The following is a 22,299-nucleotide window of genomic DNA, read 5'->3' on the forward strand; positions in this document are numbered from 1 at the left end:
GTTAACTTTTCTTAACCCCCCCCCCCCCCAAAAAAAAGAAAAGAAAACCCAAATCCCTGCTGTGTCCGAGTGTGAGCTGCGCCGTGTATATCCCAAACGAGGCCATCGCAATCAAAGACATATTTGAAATACCCGCCTTATTGTTTCTCGAGGTCTACTGAGGGTAAATATTATCCACCTACCACACAATATAATTATGCATCACGTAATCAAAGATGCATTCTTTGATTTTGCGCCAAATCGAGTAAATTGTGAAAAATATGTGCGCTTATCGTACAGTTTCCCATGCAACCCTCATAAACTGCAATAGATGTACTAGTATCGTGAATACCGAATTTATCTTTTGCATTAAATGTCACCGTTTTAAATGGGAGTGACACCATGAAGCTTGGGGAAATACCGGACACCGCTCCGATTCCTTATCTAGGCTGTTTCTCTTGTTGTGGGTTTGAAGTCCGCCCTATAATTACGTTACGCTGAGCGTAAGTAATTACGCAGCGGCTGTGTGCACAGAGTCTCCGTGGCGTCCCCGACAGGCTGGGATTTTTTCGGGGCTCCTCTGGGTTTATAGCTTTCACTACCGCTAAGGAGCGATCTGATTAAAGCACGCGATCGAGTAAATGCGCCATAGAGATCCGTTATGCCACCGACGAACCGGATAAACCTAATCGGACATTATTGATGGAGTTATATCTTAAAAAAAGAAACTTGGTAAAAGGTCTGGCCAAAAGCATGCAGGATTGAAGCCCCAGAACCTCTGTCTGGTGTATACATTTGTAGTAAAGTAAAACTGGACCGCTGGTCAGTCAGGGTCCACGCCGTAACGGTCCATCCTGGGCGGTTGTGAACTGGGTGTGATAGCAGGAGGCGTGTCCAATATGTGACACTGAAGTGTTGACGTGACACCAGTCCGAATGGGTGATAGCTGACGACAGCTTTGCAGAGACCCCTCTCACTCCTGGCATCACCTGAGCTGCATCCTGTAAAAGAAACCCTGGGAAGGGCGTTGGGAAGGGGGGCTCGCCAGGCGTGTCGTTTATCCCCGAGGGTCATCGGCGTCCTTGTGAACAGCTCACGTTCGTTTTTTTCCTCCTCCATCCCTTCGGGTGACAAGCCGCATTGCAATTGGGTCATAATCATCTCAGAGTTGGTTTAAGGGGATTTTAATATGCATTTGCATTAATTATTATTCCCTGGTTCTTTGTCTGGGGGTGAGGAACAATCAGCTGCTAATTTATGGCTCTTATTTCATTTAAGGTATGTTTTAGCTGTCATACAACCAGCTGAGTCGTCTTTGAAGGGAAGGATGCTAAGGTTGCTGATGCGAATGGTTCAGTCGGAGCGGCTTCTTTGATTGGCTGCCTGTTTCGAAAGGAGCCCGCATCACAGTGATAACTCGCACGGCTGGTGTCTGGCTTTTCACGGAAATGCACATTTGTGCTCCTGATTTCACTTTGTAGGGTGTTCCGTCTCTGATCCCATTAGGCAATTCAGGCTGTCAGAGTCGGTGCATCAGTGAGACAGCGGGAGATCAGCTCTAAGCATCTTTTTTGGGAAGTTGCAGGTGTTTTTTTTTTCTTCTAATCTGATTGGCGGTTTGGGATGAAGGAATGGGAGTCTGTTTCAGCGTGCGTCTGGCAAAGCTGACGTTCTGCTCTGGTTTTTCTGCAAGGATACCCGACTCCATGCTGCGTTAAGAAATGGCAGTAAGCCTCTCCCTGTAATTCAGTGTCTGGAAATTTCTAGTTTTGTCTAAGGTGAGGTAATCTTCTTAGCGGCACATATGCATGTAAACGAAGTTAATCCTCTGTAACGGAGTTAGGCAGAATAGGCGTGCAGTGGTAACCGTCTGAAAATACCCCGTGAAATGTTTCTGAGATCATGATTCGAGATGTCAAAGACGGGTTTTTTTCCATGCTTATTTGAGAGCAATCTGAACGATCATTGGTTTTTCAAGGTCAGGTAGAAGACCTCATACGTTTGGGCATGAAGCTGAGTAGCGGGTTCGAGCGAAAGACGTACAAACAGCACGCATGAGTGAAACATGTTTGGGTGGATTCCGTCTGGGGCAGAAACGTTCCACCTCACCAGTAATTCATAGTTGTTTCCACCTCACAGTTACTGATGTTTGTTAAACCTTGTCTGGAAGCTTTAACATCTAATTATCTCTGTGCAGAAGGCATGACTAGCACCATAATGAGGCACCTACAATTATTTTGACCCACTTACCCATCGTCCTATTCCTAAATTGATATGATTTATTTTTCATTTTTTTAAATCCATTACTGCTCCATACTTTTTTGTTCAGGCTACTGCTTCTCAAAGCATGACCTGAGATTGTCTGCAGTCATTACAGAAACCAAAAAAGGTTTTGAAAATGACAGTATTCATTCAGTTCTCCTCCAACGGTGATGGCATTTGGTGGCCGCCCTTTCCGGATCGTGTTTTATGGATGTAACACATGTAGCCCATGTAGTCCCAGCAGTCATGTGACCAGGGGAAGGTCTTAAGCACTGAAAGAAGATCACATGATTTTGCTGGAGAATAGGTTGTGGGTTCGGAAGCACAAGGAGGACTATTAAGGATGTCATTCAGTGGGGAGACACCACACTGTCAGAATTTGTACCTCTGCTTTTCACTGGGGCTGTACCCTCAAGGGTCAGGCATTTGTACCCTATAGCTGTAGGTAATTCTACCTTTTAAGGTACAGACATGAACTCTGAGGAACATCCCCAAGGTACAAGGTACCCCTAATGGTACAAAGATATTCATCAGTGTCCATTTCCGTACCACAGTTACCTGCAGGGTACAACTGGCATATCCTTGAAGGTACAGCCCCAGTGACAAGGTACAAATTGGTGCTCTTTTTTTCTGACAGTGGAGCATCAATCCAAACACATGCCCTAGTCATCACTGGCACAGCCACACCCCCTCTCCCTCTAAACCGTGGTCTTGATGGAATCTTCCAGACCAGCATTTCATCCACCCCAGGGTGGGTAAACACACATGTTATTCTTTAACTGAGCTGGCTAAGAGTTGCCAGCCCCCCCCCTGGTGAACACACCGTTCACGGTGCGGCCTCGTGCCTTGTAAACCGAGATCTGTAGCTTTGGTGCGCAGTGTGGGTCGAGAGCAGGCGGGTGACGCGTTTGAGATCCTCCCCGCTTTCACTCACCCACAAAGCGACTCGTTGCCGGTTAACCCTGAGATGCGTGAAGTCTACATAACAGAGGAGTAGAGAGTGACGTAGAACACCGGCACCACAGAAGAGCTGCCTGGGGCTTCAAACGAGAGCTCAAATGCACAGCTGCTCTTCCATTCCTTACCTCACGTGCATCCTGAACACGGAGGCTTTTCTTTTCCCACTGGAAAAACCCTCGACAGATCTGATACGCGGAAGATGTCTCAAAGGACCTTCCCCGGTTGGCGTGTAGAGGCAGAGCCACGAGTGGCCGCTTTGTTGCCGTGCACGGGCTCCTGCGCACGTGCTCAGTCGCGGTTTTGCATTCCCATGCTTCTGATAGACCTTTGGTTATGTTATGCAAATTAGGTGGGCGTGGCCTTATATGTCTACAGCCAGATAGGCTCTGACTGCTGCAGATTAGCTGAGCTCTATTTAGCGAATGTCTTTTTTTGTTAAGAGATATTCAGTTTTCTGTTAGTGTTAATTACTTCAGGGCTTAATGGCGCTTAGTGAACTAAAAAAATCAATTTATCATTACAATAATACGGTATGTAGAAAAATGAATGATAGACCTTTATTCTGTAATCCAGTACTCTCGTTTCGGGGTCCTTGTTGTCAGTGAAACAGGTAGCTTTTTACGGTCCCTGTTCCCATAATCCAGGGGTTTCCCAGGCCATCTGTCTCATTCCTGGTCTTGGCAGTGATCACGGCTTACTTGCAGTTTCGCTTGTGTCAGGAGTCTGTGCCCCATCACCGCTACATTGTGGCTGATAGGCGCTGTGGCTGAGTGTCGGATGAATCCAGCACTGGGAAGTGGTAATCTTTATGCCTCTGTTTCAGAAAAGGATGCTGAATGTGTGTTTTATACCTGCGTGTGTGTGTGCGTGTGTTTGTTTGGAGAGAGAGCAGCATTTAATGGAGACAGCGCACACTCTCATCTTCCCATTCCTGTTCCTCCCACCCAATTTTTTGTCTATGACATGAGCTTAGACTCAACAGTGCAGTGAGAGCATGGGGGAGAGAGGGAGGGGGTGAGATAGATGGAGTCAGAGATACATACAGGGAAAGGGAGAAGGTGAGAGAGATGGAGGGAGAGAGGAACAGGGAGAGGGTAAGAGGTGGAGGGAGAGAACTAAAGAGAGAGTATGAGAGAAGGAGGGAGAGAGAGAAGGAGAGAGTGACATGGAAAGGGTGAGATAGATGAAGTCAGAGATACACACAGGGAAAGGGAGAAGGTGAGAGAGATGGAGGAAGAGAGGAACAGGTTGAGGGTGATAGACGGAGGGAGGGAGAGAATGAAAGAGAGTATGAGAGAAGGAGGGAGAGAGACAGGGAGAGAGTGAGATAGAAAGGGTGAGATAGATGGAGTCAGAGATACACACAGGGAATGGGAAAGGTGAGAGAGATGGAGGAAAAGAGGAACGGGGAGAAGGTGAGAGATTGAGGGAGAGCGGGACAAGGAGAGGGTGAGGGAGACGGCTTTCTTTTCCTGAGACCGATGCCTTAAAACAGACCCATGTCAAGCATGTTATCTGTCAGCTCAGGCTGATGCGGGGGGGCATCTGCATGTGACATGATCAGGAGCACAGGTGACCTGTAACATGGCTTTGGGGGGGTCTGACAGTGTGTGGGAGATGGGTGGGATTACAATGGGGGGTGTATAGAAAATAACAAGGGCTTTGGGGTGGGAGACTTTCAGTGAACTGTGGCATTTTATTTTTCCTATTCATGACGTGTTTGTCTGCTGGACGAGAGTCTACAAGAACGCCTCTCGCCATGCAGAGTATAATAGATTTCCTCTACATTCCCTGGTGACTAAATACATCCAGAGTCTTTTGTAATATATATTGTTTTTATGTGCATGAAGTCTTGTTGATCTAAGAGGCAGTGAGTGGACTGGAACCACTGTCCCCAGTATGGAAAACCAGAACCATATGCATACAGTCATGGGGGTGGTGCAGGACCCCCCCCACACATATACACGTGATGGAGCATATGGCCCGTATGCTGGGGGTGTGCGCTGGGTGAGTGGGTGTCACCCCCCCAGAGGAGACGTAGGTTTCAATCGGACCCTGTTTCCTTTTGGTTGAAAGTGCCCTTTTGTTTCACGGTGTGTGTTTGTTTGTTTTTGTGCATGTGGGTAGTGGAGGGGCGGTTACGGGGGCTGGGGGTGCGCACCTGGAAAATGGGTGGGGGGGTTGATGCAGGGGGACGGGGGTGGAGGCCACCTATGCCGTACTGACATGTGACCACACTGCTGAGCGAGCCGCATGGTGGAGTACAAACCCACCCCTCCACCCCTCCCCATTTGGGGGCCCTCAGCAGCGGGAGATGATAAATCACCTCCTTTGCACACCGCCTGGCACAGCCAATCAGAGAGTGGCGGCGGAGGGCTGCCACCTTTTGTTTTCAGAAAGAAATTTTTACTCATCAAAACATGAAAGTGATCTGATTTCTCGGGTGAAAATCCCTTCGGTGCTGCAGTACAGTGTGTCTTCCCCACACTTCTGCGTGTAATTCCCCCATCTTGGGGTGTTTTTTGTCTCTCTCTGGTTATCTTGTCCGTGGTCATTAAATGTAAACACCAGGTTGTCCTCCTCCCTTATTTAATCGAGTCATGCATCCACACCTGTGGGTGAATCTGCTTAAGGATAAGATGATCGAATCACTGTAGCTCTCTGTTTTTTGACATTCTGTAATAATTAGTTATTAGATTTGGGGCAGCGTGTTTGTCCCTGATGAAAGATCACAGATAACGCGGCCCCTGGAGCTGAGGCCTGGCTTGATTCATAGGTGAGTCGCTCGTGTAATTCGAACCCGCCGCCTCTGTATGGTCAGGATCCACCATTATGTACGGCGTGCTGTGCTGTGTAATATGAAACCGGGGGAGGGGGTGAAGTTTGGGAGGGGAGGCTTTTTTACAGCAACCAAGTGTGGGCAAACACCACCCACACCCACCCGCCCACCCCAACTCCACCCCCACACACACACGCATCCAGAGCACCTGTTTGTAATCAGAACACATCACAGTGGAGGAGGTGTTGGCTTTATGCCGTGCCGAATAGGCAGATTAATACAAAGCACTTGGGGTCAGGGGTTAGAGGTCCACATGTAGTAGCCAGCCTGGAGTACCTAGGCTGTACAAACCTACTCCTTCACTGACAGCTACTTCCTAGTGGGGTGTTTTTTCCCTGGGAGTGGCTGTCATAAGGGTTGAGTATAAAGGGTTACCTGTTTGTCTTTCTTGGTTTAAGTAAAGGGCAGGCTATGGCTATGACCCCAGAGGCGGTGACCTATCAGTGATCTTTTCTCAGCATAGGCATGTCATTGGATTTGCGTGAGAGACCCCCCTTTGGTCACCAGAAAGTTTTAGAATGAGGTCGATTTAGCCGCAATCTGAGCTGTCATCCCTGGAAGATAGCAGCACCTTACAGTAAATTCTAACCATCCACCGCGCCCCCAAAAAAAATAATAAGTAAAACCATGAAAGAAAAACATGAAACAGACTGGGGAACATGAATGTGAATCACTGGCCTGGGTGAGAAACGTGGATGGAGGCGAGAGACAGATGGGGGGGGGGGAGGGGTGGTGTTTGGATGGGTTTCAACAGACAGAGCGTCAGCTGCCCTCATGATGCAGCTCTACTCCTCACCAACTCTGTGTTTCTGTGTTGCTTTGTCCCAAGTCTGGCCCTTCTTAATGGTACCGCTTTGGTTCTGAGTCCGGCCGGATCCTGGAGCTCTATTTACACGACCTATCACCTGGACGCCTATCACTGCCTTCGCTCACAGACGTGGATGGGGCTTTAATTTCGCATTTGTGTGAGATGGAAGTTGGAAATCCCCATGTCTTCATTTTTAATTAAAGAACGCAGCCCCTTATAACATCTGGATGTGCAGAAAGATCAGCCTCATAACGCACTCTTTTATTACCTGGATTTCAGTGTTTCCGCAGTTAAACTGCCAATGTATGGGACTGTAAAATGCGGGCCTTATATGCTGGACGTGCGCTCTTTTAAACACACATAAAAATCCCTCCCTAGCTGGCTGTCCCTCTTCTGCACGTCTCAGCAGAGCAACAAGTTGAGTGAAAACAGTCGCGGCGACTCTGGCGGTCGTATCTCTCACCCCCCCCGTCCCCCGGAAGCAGGGCTGGCGGTGAGTTCCAGATGCTCTGGTGAAATCCGAACACGGTCGCCTGTTGGACAAGGGTCTGGAATAAAGCATCCCGCCACAGAGAGTGTTACTCTGGCCAAGCACGGGGGGGGTGGGAACAGCCAAGTTTTCCCCCCTCTCTGGTACCTCTAGGTCAAGTCTGGCTCTGTGGCTTGCCATCTGCTCCACTATTTACACTCGACACTGTGAGGCCTGTAATCTCAAAAGCATTTCCTACCAACGGGCCAGCCAGAGCCCGGGAATGCTCCAAACATGAATGCCCCTCTTTCAAGCTCCCACAACAACACGTTGGGGCCAACGGCTCAGGACGCGGGTGACCAGCGGCGTTCCAAAGCCACCCCCATCAGCCTGGATCCATTATTCAGAAGTCCACCCGACGCTGCGCGTCTGTCCCAAGTGACTGACCGAGGTGTGAGAAGACCCAACCTTAATCCACCAGCAAATCTGGATAATGTCTCCATAAGATGTGAAAATGCTTTTCCTCTCGTGCTCTCTCATGAATTCAGAATGATACTTCCCTTTCTTTTTTGGTGTCTAAACTAAAAATAAAATCTTGCAAGTTTCAGGCTGCCCTGATGCCAGGCATTTTACGATTAAAGTTAAAATAATTTAATGATTTTTTTATTTCGTTCATCAGCCGTTTTAGTTCTGCGATGAATTATAGAAACTTCTGGGGGAAGGCAGAGCATGCTTGGATTCCTAAATAGTTTCTGATTCTGCAGAACCTTCTAGATATTTGTAGTAGCCGAAACGACACTTGCATCTCGAAAGGTCATCATATTGCTGACGGAAACTAAAATCCTGTGTCTGGATGGTTGTAGTGGGTATGAACGTCGTCTGATATCAGTTAATTTGGTTGAGCATCAACTAGGTAGCACAGGCTATATCATTAAATTAAAAGGGATGTTCCTTCAGATAAATCTTCCATTGTAACAGCAGCAGGTGAGTTTTGTAGAATGGTAAGCAGACAGAGAGCGGGAGAGAGAGCAGACGTTTGGGAAAAACAGGATGAGACTGCTTTTAAACAGTGAATTCAGGAGAGAAATGTCCCAATCCTAGAAGCGGGAGAGTTGCACCGTGTAACCAGTGCTCAGCACACATACGTCTCTGCGGATTTGGGAAGACTTGACTCTCACAGAAGTCAGGAAAAACAAAACGAGGAGGGAAAAAAGAGGGCAGTATAATTACTTTCTGCAGTAGCATTATAAAGAACACGAACCACAAAAATGTTGTGAAACGGGAGTTGCGATTCCTCGGACGAACAGCCCACACCATCCGAGGGCGTTTTTAAAGTCCGTCAGACTGAGCGGCTAGCTGCTCGTAAAAGGCAGTTTTTTTCCAGTTTGCATGGGATATGAAATTTCAAAGTAATATTTTTGGGAAGTCTGATGTTTCGGAATCAGCTTGATAGTTGCACAATCCTTCAAGGATGTTGGGTCACTCACTAAGCAGTTGGCACTGTCGAGGGTGCCCGATGTGATTCCCTACAGTTTACTCTTACAGTCAAGCCTCTTCTTGCTGGAGGGGAACTTGTGAAAGGTTCTGTGGATCTTGGCGGGAGGTGTGAGCAGCAGATTCGACGTGCTGTGCATGTTGTCACATTATGACCTACTAAAGGTGACATCCAATTCCAGAATCATCAGGGTGAAGTAGCAGACTGGCTGTAAATGTTACAGCTTGGTGGAAATTTCTGGGATTTTTTTTACAGTGTTCTGCAGTTTGCAGAGTGACAACTCCCATTCTGGGTTTGAGTAGATGTTGGAGTAGGTGTTGATTGTTAGAGTGTCTGGTTTAGAGTGTGGGCGGTTCACTGGAAGCTAACAGGCCAAGGAGATCATCCAGAAGATGACAGTGCAGTGTAAGCTCAAAGCCAACAAAGACCCCTGGACATCGAGGCGGTGGGGTTGGAGCTGCTCTCCCACAAATCTGGCGAGGCCGTTGTGACCAGGCGGGGAGCCAATGGCAGGAACCATCAGAAATTTCCAGCAAAAGAGTGTGATGTAACATTCTACGAACAAAAAAATGAAAATGAATAATTCATCGGCGGAGATGGTCTTAAGCGCAAATCAGTCTTCATCCCCCCGGAGTAGGTCAAAGGCAAGGCCATCACGCACATTTCACCTGAGGACTCCGGGGACGGTGTCTGGTGATAGAGGGCCAGGGGACATGTGAGATGGTTTCTAAAAATAGGAACCCCCTAAGCTTCAATACAGTACATTATGATATACCGCACACTGTGGACAGAAGCACAAAATCGCGGTTTAGGTTTCATGTGGTGGATGGATAATGATGTGAACACAGGCTGGTGGGAAGCCTGGTGAGCAACTTCAAGTAAATCATGCTTCTTTGAAATTCTTCTGGCTTTTTTTCCATCCTAGGCAAATATAATGTTATTTATTTATCTCTAGTCTGGACAGTATGTGGGTGATTTTCCATTAATCATTTCCATTAAAGTAGCACAGATGTAGGGATGTCACAAACCACCTTCCCCATCTACCTGGATGGTGGCGTCTTGACGTGACAAATCCTGCACTGTTCCAGGTGTGCGCGATGGCAGTTCAGCAGTTCTCGTAGCTGGCATTGCTCAGTTGCCATGACTACATGGCTCCGGGGCTGGAGCCTAATTGTGTGATGGACAGGAGGTTCCTCGCAGCAAATTTGCGTCGACTCGGTGCCGGCCCATTAGCAGGATCTCCGCTCAGCGAAAATGGGGAGAAGCTCACTTAAATGCCAAATACTGCATCACTCGCAAAACGTTCTGTCTTCTTTGGCTGGCTCCTCATCACAGAAACCTGGGCGTGGCAAATTAAGCTTGCCCATCTCTGGTCTCTGCCAGTGTGGCCATGAGTAACTCGAAACCAGCTTATATTCCTGTCAACACACACCAGCCCCTGTTGTCATTATTTATTTAGGCTGCAGAATCAAGCAGCGCTTGGGAAATTGACCAGAGACTTGCAAGTTGAACTCCCCAAATGGTGCAGAGGCGCTATTCTTGACCAAGGTGCATGGCTAAACCTGGAGCTCAGCCCCCTCATTAAGAACCCAGCTCCACTTTGGAATCACACCATGTATGGGAACCTGCTGGCTTATCAATGTGACTGGTGTTCCACCTCTTATGACTGGCAGGATACCGATGAGGTATACCGGTGTGGCAGGACGAGATCATCCAGAATTTTGCTTTTATGATTATCATATAGACTCATGAGATGCCCGTGACTCCTATGTACAGCAGGCCATTGGATGGCAGTGTGGGTCATGTGGGGTAGATGATTTGATGGTTTGGAGTGACTGTAAGGCAGTGGAGTTTGTGTCTGCGTGGAGAGAATGGAGAGAATGTTTGTGGGAGGATGTGGCTGTCACTAATTTGCAAAGCTCTAGGAGAATGTCTGCACCGTGTGTCCTTCAGAGATATTAGTGGCCTGGAGTGGCCAGAACTTGACTGAGACAGGAAATGTGAAATCCAACACGATGTAGCATGTCTTCCCTGAAGGTACGGTGCTGGGAAATAATATGAGAATGTGCATGAAGACCCACAGAGATTGTTGGTTGTTTTTTTTTTGTTTGTTTTGAAAAGTGAAAAATCTTACTTGAACTTTGTAAAAAGCCCTGCGACTTCTTGTGGAAACCTCAAGGATCAGGTGCTAGACTAAGAACCAAGCCTCAATGGCGCATCTATTGAGAGAGTTATCTGTGTACTAAAAGGTTCAGCCTAGGAATTTCTTATTAATGGAACCAAAAAAATGCTGATGGTATCTTGAGTGCACGGGATAAGGAACACTCAACAGCCACAGCCTGCAAAGCCAGACCAAGTTTAGGAGGGATGTACACCAGCTGTCTAGTAACTACAGCTGTGCCACCCATCAGCCTGGTGAGATAACCCCTTGATTCCTTTCAGGGATTAGACCAAGGTCATGATCAAGGCCGTCAGTTGTCTCCAGATGTGCTCCTCAAAACAGCATGTTACTCCAAGAGTTCAGAGCACATTAATGGCCAGTGCAGCTGATTCTGGCACAGGAAGTCTTTGTCTTGGGATGTTGGAATGTCTCCTCTTCCTGAGAGGCATGTGTGGTATTGTGGGTGGGGGGGGGGTGCTTCTATCCCTTTTTGCAGCCTATAGCATAGATAGGTTATTAATTATGACAGTGGTCTTTTGAAAGAGAACTTGACTATGCTAGCTCTTTTGAAAGGGACTCTAACTCCACTATGCTAGTCATTCTTTCAGGCACTTTTCACACTATGGAGTTAAAACAAGTGTGTGAGGAAATGTCGAGGTTAGCTGTCAGAACTGCCTGCGTCTCGTGTGTGCAAGTGCACAGCTCCTTCTGTAACTTTGAGGGGGTGGGAGGAGCCCAATTCATGTTCCCGTAAAAACATCACCATCGATAAGCACGTTGGCTCATTTTTTTTTTGCAAATATGCTTCTGGCAGCACAGATCCTGGTCTTCCCAGCTCCTGTCCCTCCCTTATCTTGCCGCCGCATCGCACTGCTACCGTTTTCTAGGCTCTACGGTCACCTTTGATGATAGGATTTGAAGCTTGGAGGAGACACGATACCTGCATGACGGGAGGAGATGAAAGTCTTGGAGGCCATGGTGTTCCACCTTGCGATGATGTAGTGTTCTTTGGAATGGTCTAGTACATGCCAGGAAGGTGCATGTGGGCTGTCACACCCACAGTGAAATAAATGCAGTCCCGGTCTGTAGACAGCCATTTCATTTTCTCCCTCGTTAAAGACACCCTGAACTTTACAACATCATGTTTTGGTGGGATGTGAGAGAGGGGGTGGGGGGCAATGCTGATGGGTAATTACAGAATTCTGCATGGGCCTTGCAAGTGCTTGGCGTGCAGCACTGTTTGAAATCAGTCCATGTTTGGGTGTTCTTTGGCAAACCGAGCTGGGATGCACGGAACGTCTAGACATGGTCCGCTCCCCTAATAAACAGCAGTCAAACTGTGGGGCTACGCAACGCTAATAAAATTCAGCTTCTCAACATTGTGCTGTTGGGCTGAGAATTTGATGGGAGCCAAAGAAAAGTTCAGAATCATGCTGCGTCCCGTTTCTTGCCTGGTTGCTAAGTAACCTCATATTGGCGGCTACGACTACTTGAAGAGGGGAACTTTGAAGAAGGGGAAGATTCAGCATCATGTTTTGGTTAAGTCACACTTTGGCTAACTTAGTGGTCACTACTTCAAAGTACAACATCCACCCGTTGTAGGAGCAACATCTATATAAGTATACATATGTATGTATGATTATGTATATGTTTTTTGTTTTGCACTGAAGTAACCAGAAGGGGAGCCCCTTGGATGCCTAACGGCTCAAGTTAACCGAAAGTCTGGTGCACAATGAACTCGGTTGACCGCTTCGAGACTGCCGGCGCCCGCGGCGACGTGCCCTGCCAACAGCACAGATGGAGGCCATTCGGCAGCGGCAGGGTGGGGCCGACTGGGGGGGCGGCGGCGCCGTTCATGTGGTTGGAGGGGGTTGGCATTGGGAGCGTGTGCGGCTTTGGGGGAGCGGGAGGTAGTTCTGAGTTCACAGGGACCACCAAGGTGGGGCCACCAGGCCTTTAGTTAGAGACTAAGTGGGGTTACAACCTGCACACACATCAGTTCAGAGGGCCTGGGACTCGGGCGCAGTTTCTGGGATCTTTGAACGAGCTTGCGTCCTGCAGGGGAATGGGGGGGCTCTCGTTTCACCGTGCCCCCCTTACTGCTCCGGACATCTATTCCCAGATCTTCTGAGGAACACTCTGGTTTGTTGGAAGCGGATGGCCTACGGTTCTGTTTTCTGGTTGGTTTCAGGAGTTATGGACATGGACTGGAAGCCTGAGGGCCTCTGGTCCACAACCTGCTGTTAGACCCTTGAGAAAGAAGCCCCAGTAGAAACATCTAGTTGAGTAAACTTGTCAGCTGATTTTGTTAAACAGTTCTGACAAACTGTCCCTCAACTCACAAAGAGGGAAAATTAGCTGTGCCAGGAGAAAGGCCCAGAGGACATATTACCGTGTACTTTTTAGCCATTTTGGAATCTCTGTTACGGCATGTGACGTACAGAAGTGCATGAATCAGAAGTGGACCTCACCCGGGTGGGTAGGCACACAGCCCTTCTTCCCGCTGGCATGCTAAATGCCTTCTGTTCACACAATGCTGTTGGCACAAACCTTGGCTGACCATTCCCCCCCACCCCCCATTTTCCAGAGAGGCTCACTGATCTGACGCTTCTCAGAAACCGTTACTGAACAATAGAGCTTTGGGACATGACACCAGTCATCGTCTTATGGCTGTATATGTGCTCCTCGAACTCCACCAGCTCAGGCCCCAGATAGCCAAAATTTTGTCAGTCTTATTACAAGTTTGGAGGTCAATTGGAAGCCCCCCCCCCCCTCCCCCCAGTGTGGTTCAGAATTGTAAATAATGAGGCTAACGATATATATACAACATTGTTTGTGCCCCAAATGACTTTTAAATGTTTTCTGAAGTTCTCAGGGGAACTCAGGGGAATTAGACGGGTCAGTTTCGAAAGCAAAACTGTGCTTAAAATGTCCTTTGGGTTATTTAGAGACTCAAAACTAGATTTCGAATTAAGAAACAAACTGTTTTGACGCTAACGCATATGAGAAAGTCGAAAAGTCCCATTTGTAAAAATGGTACCTGTACTTTGTTTATCTCCATGTGTCAAACAGAAGTTGAAAGTCCCTTTGGTATTCCCCCAGTCATAACAAGATCAAAATAATAATTAAAAAAAACCTGAAGGAGCTTTCGTCTTAGAAAAACGGTTATTAATGAATAATCTATATCGTGTGGTGAGAAATTTGCAAAATTAAAGATTAGTTGATGACTTAAAATAAAACGGGAAAATAGAAAATAAATTTACCGTGAGCAAATAAGTAACGCGTTCTGCATAATTTCCAGAATTCTTCTAGGCCTAGTCAACATCATATCAGTCATCATTATAAAACCTTCCATGTCCCAGTATTCTCAGTGCCATGAAGTGTTCAGCAGTGCCAAAGTTAATCTGAAAGAAAATTATTGATGGAATATATATTAACATTTTGAAAATTTTATCAAAGAGGAAATCAATTTTAAATAGCTCCAGTTCAAAGCATTCACATTATGGTGAACATACATTCTAAAATCTGGCTTTTTTAGAGGGAAAGAAAAAAAATCCTCATTTTATATTTTTCTTAGTTTGCTAATCTAATTTCAAATGTTCTGACATGCTGAAGTGAATAAAATCTCATGTAGTTTTTCATAACGGCCATGTGTGTCATTCTAGAAAGTCCACAATATTTTTCTGTAAAGTAGCACAGTAATATAAAACAATAAAACTTCCATTGAATTGAACTGGAGGAAAGACTCATCCAAAAATATAAATGTTTATATAAAATGCCAGCTACATTTAAAAGGACAAAAAGCAGGGTCGTATTCCTCTGTGAAGAGATGAAGTGATATGACACCCAAAGAAGACCATAAGAATTGTAGTCAGTTCTATAGTCAATAGTCTACATATAGTCTGTGGTCAATAATGATTGCAGCCAAAGTTGTTTATGTAAAACATTACTGTGAAATATCTTAATTTAGGAATGAGTCAGTGTTTGATATTCTGGGGTGGGGGAGAAATCGCTGCTTTGATACGCAAATTGTTTTTAGAGGTTCAAATTTGTCTCTGACAGTATGAATCTGTCCCATTGATTTTATATTTTATATCCCAGTTAATCCCATCTTGTTCCTGATTTTGTTCCCAGCAGAAAATTGTCCCATTTGAGTGGGTCTGTATGTGATACTTTTTCTTAACGCTTAATTAAAGCACCTGATATTGTCACAGTTACCTGAGGAATAGGCGATAAGATAATGAAAGCAAACAGTGTTCTTTTTATATAATGAATCTTCTTGTTCATGAAGAATGTGCCCATTGCTGGTTAGGAGGGGCCTCCTATGGCACAAGACACGGTTGTGCTTCCTTAGCTTATCTGGCCCTGAAGTGACAGGCACCTGTGTCCGTTTGGGGCCGTTTTATCAAAGTGGGGCTCCTGCTTCAGCCTGCCAATGAGGCTGTACTTTCAGACCATGGTCAAGTTAACCAGTCACAAGCTAAACGGCATCTGATCAGGGGTGATGGTACAAGAAAGACACGCTCCTCCTAGATCTTCGTCTTTTGCATGCCAGTTTCTGCCGATTAACTCATTAGTCAATTTAATCAAATTAGTCATCATCAGCCCTGGGTGCAAGAAAAAAATGCAGCCCAGAAATGCAACATTGTTGATGCAAGGTTGCTGGCTTTGAATCCCGCAGTGATAGTGCACTCTGGCTGTCTCACCCCTCAGCCCAAGAAGACTGTGGGAAATCCTAATCTGGCAATGATGGAAAGCCAAAAATAGCGAAACTGACCTGTTACAAGGATGTCCTGTGAGGTCCATGAGCTCGTGCCAAACACATAATACAGACACTTTGAGTTAAACGCTGCAGTGTGTTCAGCCACATAGGCTAGGTCCATAGCTCTGATAGAATTCACCACCTTGTATGGTGCATGTTTTATATGCAAAGCTTCACCCAAGGAGGAAACAGAACAAGCATGATCCTGCAGTATGAAACTGACCCTTTGACCGAAGGTGCTGGAAAGCAGCAGAACCCAAAACGGCAGGTCCCAGATCTGGCGGACGCATAGCACGCTCGAGCCTTTCTGTGCGGCGGAGCGACACACACGGCCCGTAAGAAGGGGCTTTAAATCATGCAGGCTGCCAGCTGGCCCCTCCCCAGTGCCACACCAGGGAACAAAGAGAGGGGGGGGGGTGTTTCTGCCCACATCAATGCATTCCTGCCCCGCTTCACACAGGCCTTGGCAAGATCAGCTGATATCAAGGAGAGATCCTTGACATTTTTTTTCTCTCTTTCCTTTCTCATGCATGGGGAGGGACGAGGGGGTGGCGAGGAGGGCGGGGGGGGGGGGGCCGTGGGCGTATATGAGCTGGCAGGCGATGAGGGGCGGGGTCCCGGCAAGGAGGATCCGGTATCAATGTGTTTTACAGGCACCCGGTTCAACCGGGCATGAGCTCATGGCGGAGGAATGTGCCGTCCGGGCCGCCGCCCACGCTGCGTAGGGGTAGATGAAGAGGGGGCCCAAGAGGGAGCTCTAAACTACCCACTTTTCAGGCATCCTACCTGGAATCCAGGGGAAAGGGGGTGGATTTATGAGATGGAGCACCGTAATACAGAAGGAATGCAATTCCCCTGCCGGGCTGTGATCCCGGGAATGAGGGGTGACCAGCGAACCCTGAGGTTGAGCTGAGGGCTGTTTATGTTTCCTCTCCGGCTGTCATTCCTGCTGTGCTGTGATGCATTACGATGCATTTTAAGGAGGAGATGTTTCCCACTAGCATGCAATTCTAATCTCCTGCATTTGCTCTTCTGGTCTGCTTACATAATCCACCCCCTGCGTCCCCAGAGGGTGAGAGCCCAGACCCCCCCCCCCCCCCCCCCCCCCATATCAAAAGGCCAGTTTAAACAGGCAGCTTGTGATGTCACCCGCCACCCAGTGGTGATTCAGTCGGTGCAGCGTCACCCATGAGGTAAAATTCCTGCGATGCTTCACCACTGTGTGATTGGCTTACGGTATTGATATGAAGACTGTACCCCCTCCCCCAAATGCCTGCTACACTCTGAAGGGATGTTCCCCTTATTTGCATAAGCACTGGGAGGAGGGGGTTTAGTTGCTGTTTTAGGGCTTTAATTGTCATTTTTTTATAAAGAAAGGGGAAGCCACCCAGCGAGGCGTGAAGCCACATCAGCATCGCAGGACAGCGAGCGCGACTGCAGTGCTCCATCGCTGTGGTGCCACCTGGACGCCGTCCGCTGCAGCCACTTCACGTGGGACCTGTAGCCGGACGCAGAAATCAAAAATGACAACATCGAGCAGAGATTAGGCCAAGCAGAAATGCAGATAGACCACCATGCTAGGCGTTAATCGAAAAGGGCTGGGGAGGGTCAGTTTGGTTGACCTGTCTGTCATGCACGTGTAGAAGATTTCTCCGGATCATGTGCCAGTTCTCACCTGCAGCATCGCATGGCTTTCCGGTGTGTTTTTTTTCCCAAAGCCCTCCCCCCACCCCCCACCCCCCCCCCCCCCCCCGCCGTGTCCGGACTCTTTCGGTTTTGGGGTTTTGGAGATTCTGCTGCTTCAGCAGAGATAACCAGCTGTTTACTAGAAAACCACGTTGGTTCAGAATAAGGAGTCACGAAAGCAATTCATGTTTAGTTTGAGATTTAATTTGGTCATATTGTCTGGTTTTTAACAAACTCCTGGGATGATCTGCATGTCTCTTTGATGACAGATACCATGAAAGGGCTTTGCGCATTTCATTTGTGTCTGTCTTTGAAGGCATTTCTGCTCTGCCTTTACTGTGTCAATGTTGCCAGCAGCTTGTTCTGTTTCTTTAGGTCCCGTCTTTCAAATATAAGCAATGACATGTTTCAGATCATTACAAGGTAGCGATCATATGGAGGAAACTACAGCCTTTTTTTTGCATTCTTTTTTGGGTTTTGCGGTCTAGCATCGTTTATCAGGCACTTAATTAGAATTGCGCTCGCTTTAGAATTACCAGGAAAGGCTTTCCAAGTAAGGGCTGGCCCAGCCAGCCAATCAGAGCGGCTAATGGGTCTTGCGGAGCACACCACGTGGTCCGGACGGGGGGAGCAGAAGCGATTCACAAGTCTTCAGTGCTATTTCGGAAGAAATCGCGCCATGCGTTGGTGTCATTGACTTTTAGAATGACAAAACACACACACACGCTCGCATGCACGCACACACAGAGCACCAGACACCTGAAAAGAAAGCGAGAGCGTGTCGAATGGAGTTACCACCATGTCGTTTCAGGCTCCCTTCTCTGTCACAGATACACTAAAGGCATACGGTGGGTGGTGGTGAGGGAGCAGAGTACGTCTATTTTTGTGTAATCGATTCACAAATGTGCGGTTGAGGGGAAAAAAGCATTGACCAACTACTAGCCTCTATTTTCATCCTCTCGTGGTGTACTCTAGTCAGGAGCAGAGAGTGAAGAAATGCACTTTTTATGTTTAAAATATGAATTCAGGCGCCAAATTCAAGCCTTGGACAAGTTTGTTAAACCCCGGAGTGTTTTTCCTCGAAGGTGTTGCTGTTTTTCAATTTTTTTGCCAGTGTCAGTTCTGGTGATCAGTTCACGGTGGTCATACGTCTGGGGCTCCATGTGAGATGTGTGATCTCTGTCAGGACGGCTCAGGAGTGACCTCTCTCTCTGCCAGGGGGTTTGCCCCATTCAGGATTTTCAGCCAGCTTTTCCAACATTGTATTTTCTATACAGCTGTTTGTCTGGCTGGACCATGGACAGTCTGCAGGACATTTCAGAGTTGCATTGGGTATAAAGCAGGATGCTGCAGTCACAAGTTTGAGGCTGGAGTACTGGGATGTACATCACGGTGTCCAGATGGTCTGCCGCTCTCCCCGGTCATGAGCAACACCTGGAATGGCTAGCTGGAATGGGACAGTTTCACAGGAAAAGCTGGGCCTAGCTGAGGACAGACATCCACCCTTCTGCACCCAGAATCCTCCCCTTCCACAGGTGTAGTAGTGTGCCTCACACACACGACACACCGAATCTCGAGGAGAGAGAGGGTGTAGTAATGAGGGGGTTGGAGGAACAGGTTATTTTAAAAGCATTATAACACGGCAACCATGTCCCCGGCTTGTGTGCAACAGCAGAGGTGCCAGATCCGCACCAGAAGATGTGATGGAGCTTCTCACCATGTCCATTACCCTCAAAATCTTCTGGAAGTGTGGCCAGCTTGCTTACCGACTTGTGTTTCATGGGCAGCAGTCACCAGTGACTCAACCATCAAGCTGGAAATGATTGGTTTGACAATCGATTCTGACTGCGATAAAGAGGAGGGGGTGTGGTTTTTCTCGGGGGGGGGGGGGGGGGGGTTCCACGTGCCCATTCGAGTGTCCCTTAATCCCTGCAATTTAGCACTTCAGCCCTCTGTTGTGATGGCATATAAACGAAACTAAATGAACATGAATGCGAGGCCTCGAACAAACATTGACAAATGTCGCTATATTTAGCCAGGGCTAATCGAGGATCCAAGCGAGCCCTAACTCTAAGAATACCGGTTGTGGTGAATACTTACATTCTAAGAACTGGGCTGAGGTTTCCAGAAAATAAAAGAAGTCTGACATTTAAGAAGATAAAAAAAGATGAGCGCAGACATGGCGCGGGATGGGACCAGCCGCCGCGCCACATCCGCGCCCCCCGCTCCGGAGAGAAACCTGGGGGTTACGGACGCGGCGACATGCTTGGTTCTGGGAGCTGTGGAAACGCATTGTTGCGGTGAGGTTTGCTCGCATTCTCGCGTTCCCTGTGGCGCTTTTTTTCCCACATGCATTTTTTTTGCATTTTTGGCTTTTCAGCGAGATGTTAAGGAGGGGAACCCGGTCCGTATTCAGACAGAAGAGGATTTGAGGGTTTCTTAGTGTGTCTGTGACTGTTGTCCTCTATTCCAGTGCATTCCTGAGCTGTTTCATCATTGCACTATGGCTCTCCAATGCTGTATAACACGTCCTTAAATGAAAGTCTTTGACATCTCAGTTGTGGTTTTTAAAGTGAACTGAACGAAGACTTTTCTCGAAAAAATGCCACCAAGCTGGTGTGTGCAAGCAAATGCCTGAGTGTGTATGTCTGTGTGTGGGCGTGCATGTGTATCCGTGGGTGTGTGGCTTTCTGTTTCCTCAGGTCGCCTTACTTTCCTTTTTTCGTCAGGCCTACTAAACATTTGTTTTTAGCGTTGTGGTGGCATGCGATTGCAGACGCCACCAGAGGGCCTCTGGGGCCCCCACAAGACTGGATGGCTAGGGGACCCTGAGCTCTACTCCAGCTACTCCCCTAGCCAATTAAGGAGCCAGCTAGGGGGAAATACAGGGGTGGGGCCTCAGGGGCACTGATCCTAGTTGAAATCTGATTGGCCTTTGGTGTGCCTCTCCCCTGTCACTCACCAATTTAAAACATTTCATTGGCTAATGATAAAGTTAGCCCCTCTGTATGAATTATGGCCCCTTTTCCACAGAATCACTCCTAGACCTGGCGTGCGTCAAGTCAGTGCATATCAATGGGGTATTCAGTGGGGGCAGATTCTGAGAGGGGCAGCAGAGGGTAGAAACAAGGGCAGTACGGGAAGAGGCTGAAACAGGGGTTTGTTCTGCTTCCTTAGAGAGGAATAGCTTTGGGGTGACGTGTGACTCTATCACCTGATATTTTTCGTCAAACAGATCATCCCTAAACAGGAGCTAATTTCAGGGAAAAAAAACAACTTTAATTTATAAACTAGCTTACGTGTTGAGATGAAATAATCATTATTATTTTTAAATTATAAATACCATTTGAATATGCTAATAAATCTCCCTCCTGGGATAACAGCTGACGCTCACAGACGGGGGGCATCGTTGCCCAAATCTGACACATTTTCATTCCTGTTGTTTATTTCATGGAAGCACAATCATGGACTATCTGCGGGTCCCAGAGGACCATATTGAGAAACACTAGTTAATTTATTTTTTAATTCTGTATTTCTCTTCATTTGGTGAGCAGCCATTTTCAGCATGCTCCCCCCTTGATTCTGCTGAGGTCAAGGTCAGTTAAAGTACTAGTAGACCCTCTCTTAGCAGTCGCCCACATGGGGGAGGCGCTGTGGGCGGCCAGGATGATGGCTACCAGGGCCTCTCAAAAGCAAGCGACATGGTTGTGAGGGAGGGTGGAGGGTGGCAGGTAAGTGAGTATAGCCATTGTCATCATAAGGAGTGTATTCACTTTCATATGTTACAATATCTGCATATTGTTTGCTTCCAAACATCACTTTGTGATGCAAAATTTCAATCAAGGATGTTAGTGTTCTTAAGTAGACTTAAGCCTAATTCCTTTTATAATCACTGTTATTTTTTATAATTCAGAAAAAAACAGGCAGCACAGTCGTTCCTATGGGAACATGTGACATATTGTTTCTAGCCGAAAGGCAATGTGCAGAACACATATAGATCCACTCACTCAAATCCAGACTCAAATCCCAGCACTGCTAAGAGTCTTGTTCCCACCTCCCGTTTCCAGGGCTGCGGTGTGAGCTGAGTGAAAACAAATGGGGTGGTTTGCAGGTGTAGTAGGCCCTGTGCCCACCCTGGACCCTGCCCACACCAGGGCCTGCCCACCTGGGGCCTGTGCCCACCCCACCCTAGGGCCTGTGCCCACCCTGGACCCTTCCCACCCTAGGGCCTGTGCCCACCCAGAGCCTGTGCCCACCCCACCCCAGGGCCTGTTCCCACCCTGGACCCTGCCCACCCTAGGGCCTGTGCCCACCCAGGGCCTGTGCCCACCCCAGGGCCTGTGCCCACACCAGGGCCTGTGCCCACCCTGGACCCTGCCCACCCCACCCGGGCCCTGTGCCCACCCCACCCTAGGGCCTGTGCCCACCTAGGGCCTGTGCCCACCCCACCCGGGGCCTGTGCCCACCCGGGGCCTGCCCACCCTAGGGCCTGTGTACACCCTGGGCCCTATTCAAAACCTACCCCCAGTTGCACTCTCCACTGGACTGGAAATAGGAAGTAATCATCTGAACAAGGTATAAGCTCTACTATGAAGGCGGCCATCTTTCCTTCAGCATGTTTGAGCTGTTTTTTCCCTCTGCCTCCCTGAGAGACCCATGGGACGGCATGCTAATAAGAAGCTACATTGCCGTGGTTTCCGAAGGAGCGAGCTTTTGGACCCGTCTGACCCAAAATCAGCCAGTCCAACAAAATTCAGACGTTTCTCCAGAGGCGGCCTGGTGACTGCATCTGTTTATTATGGCAATGATAGCACAAAGGCTCATGGTTAACATCGCGGGGGAAGGAGCCGTGTTTGTTTTGGATGTTCATGTCTTGTT

General features: G+C 47.9%; 1 protein-coding gene across 1 annotated transcript in view; it reads left to right on the plus strand.

Moving 5' to 3' along the window:
- The window catches only part of bcl2a (BCL2 apoptosis regulator a), a 38,991-nt gene that overhangs the window by 2,323 nt on the left and 14,369 nt on the right, over positions 1-22,299 (plus strand). The window lies entirely within an intron of this gene.

Source organism: Brienomyrus brachyistius, chromosome 1 (genome assembly GCF_023856365.1).
Source record: "Brienomyrus brachyistius isolate T26 chromosome 1, BBRACH_0.4, whole genome shotgun sequence".
In the NCBI taxonomy this organism is placed as follows: Eukaryota; Metazoa; Chordata; class Actinopteri; order Osteoglossiformes; family Mormyridae; genus Brienomyrus; species Brienomyrus brachyistius.